Raw genomic sequence first — 2,586 nt, 5'->3', positions numbered from 1 at the left:
CCACCGCTATATGTCAGCCATACCGGAACAGTGCCTCACCGTCCAAAAAAACTCCATCATCAACCACCCCACAAGCAGTTGTGTAAACCAGCGCCGCCAAGATCGTTTCCCCAACGCGCCCCCCAAGCAACTTGCAAACAAAGATAGAGGACTCCCAATCAACCCATCAGAGACCAACCAAAAGAAGACACAGCCCCAGGTCTGAAGAAAAGGGTGTTCCAACCACTGTGCGTGCCCCTTCACATTACGCTTACACACATCCCACACGCCGAAGCTGTGGAAAACAACTATGAAGACCAGGGAATCCATGACATCTTTCATGTTTTGAAAAAAAAACAACCCTTTCATTCATAACCTCAAAATTAAGAACAGTAGTGGTATGTGAAGGTAGGTGGAAAACAACTATAATTAACAGGGACGGTTTTATGTACAAGCCCCCATTGAATTTTTGTACTTTTAGTAGTATATTTTATTATTTTATTTATTTTAATATATATATTTATAAAATTACACAACCGTCCCCTCCCCTACACAACCGTCCCCTCCCCCAGACAGTTTCCTGGCTCCGTCCCGACTGTAAAGACCAGACTCTGGCAATTCATAACCTCTCATCATGTTTTAGAAGGCAGTTCTCAACATTGGCATCACTTTCCTTTCTTATTGAGTTGCCTTTTTCCATGACTTTGAAGGTGAGCCAACAAATTATCCACGTATTTGTCTTGTATATCCCCGTTACCAAACAGTCCTCTCATGTCCTTGACCTTGTCCCTGTAAACCTTCCCTCCTTCCTCTACCATCACCAACCTCAGTGACTCGGCCACTGAGTCCCTTGTAAGCCACCCGTCTTGCTCGTCTCTCGGTATCGAGTAACCCATCTTCTTCTCTTCCAAAACCCTAGCATTCAACCCTTGCTCCGCCAAAAACGTCAATAGTATAAGCGCTCTCCCAAACTGTATTCCCTCCACCACCGAACTCCAACCCGAGTGAGTCAGAAACCCACCCACCGAGTCATGACTCAGTATCTTGAGTTGAGGTACCCAACTCGTCTTCACCAACCCCCGACCTCTGGTTCTCTCCTCAAACCCTTCCGGCAACTCCAGCACCTCCGTATCCGCCGTCCCACGCCGCTTCCGTAGAGCCCAAAAGAACGGTAACTCGGATAGCTCCAACCCCAGAGCTATCTCAGTGAGTTCAGCTTGACTCGGTTTCGCCTCGCTCCCGAATGCAACATAAACCACTGACCCTTTACCTTGCTTATCAAGCCACTCTTTCATTTCTCTCCATGGAATGTCTTCATCGTCGTCTTCATTATACGCGGTGGCCGGTAGTTCACCCACCGGTATAACCGGTTTCCGGTGAATCTCTTCAAGAAGTGGTAACCATTCCGGTTCAAACTCAAAACAACTCCTTAGAGCCAACACGTCACACCCATCAATACTGGCCCCAAACCGATACAGAACGGGAACCATGTTATCTTCTTCTCCTACCACATCATCAAAAATACGCAGGATCTCGTAGCGTCGGAATGCAACCGTTGCTTAGCTGCAATGGCACCTAACCAATAAGGTGCAAAGTCATACATAACCCAATCAGGAGATGAGGCTTCTAGAAAACTGGTCACTGGTTGTTGGAGAAGGTCATAGGCTATCTTGAGGTACTTGACTTTGTGGTAAGGTAGATCGGAGGTGGCCTCGGCGTTTTCCGGGAGGTTTTCGACGTGGGGTAGATGAAGCTCGATGAAGTTGATGAGAGAGGCTACGTGTGGAGGAAGTTTTGGGAGGCGATTGATGTTTCGTGGGGTGGAGAGGAAGGAGATCTTGTGACCCTTTTGAGCTATGAGCTTGGCGAGCTCTAGATATGGGGTTATGTGACCGAAGGCTAGCCATGGGAACATGGCTATGTGAAGCTTATCAGGTTTGGCCATGGTTGAGGGAGGTGTGGACTCCATAGCAACAACTTCAGAGTTGAGACTGAATGAGAGTCTTATTATGACATATTAATATACTGCTAACAAAATCAGCTTAATAATTGTTTTATTTTTATTTTTATTTTTATTTTTATTTTTTTGATATTTATTCATTAAATACTTACGATGAAAAAATATATATAACGAGACCAACAGATTCGGTTGTCTCCCTTCCATGTCCTTAAAAAAAAATTCTCGAATTAAAATGTGGCTCAAAATAAATCGTCAAATTCTCGAACTAAAATGTGGCTCAGAATAAATCGTCATTATTACCTAATTGTATTGTTTTGTTTCTTCCCGTGCATGGGTCATCCTAATCGTATCTTGGATTGGGATTTGGTATGACCTCTTCTTAATTTTTAAATTTGTTTTAAATATAAGGGTAAAGTGCAAATAACCCCCCTGTACTATTGACAAATTGCAACTAATCCCCCCAAACTAAAAAAAATCCCCTAAACTATGAATTTGTTGCATTTCAGTCCATTCCGGTGACTGACTTAACCGGAAAAATAAAAAGTCTGAATTGCCCTTATGATTATTCACTACTGTATAAGGTATATAAATATATATGCGTTTATATATATATATATATATTTCTGGTTTTAAACTGAATTTATATA

At 43.0% G+C, this 2,586-nt stretch overlaps 1 pseudogene; it reads right to left on the bottom strand.

Annotated features, from left to right (window-relative positions):
* Window positions 1-322: 322 nt before the first annotated feature.
* On the bottom strand, window positions 323-2,049 carry LOC132267086 (UDP-glycosyltransferase 91A1-like; annotated as a pseudogene).
* Window positions 2,050-2,586: the final 537 nt, after the last annotated feature.

Source organism: Cornus florida, unplaced genomic scaffold, assembly GCF_030987335.1.
Source record: "Cornus florida cultivar Cherokee Brave unplaced genomic scaffold, ASM3098733v1 CherokeeBrave_3.0.0_Hap2_Chr07, whole genome shotgun sequence".
NCBI lineage: Eukaryota > Viridiplantae > Streptophyta > Magnoliopsida > Cornales > Cornaceae > Cornus > Cornus florida.
Note: the sequence above shows the minus strand (reverse complement) of the source record. Positions and strands in the feature narration are given on the sequence as shown.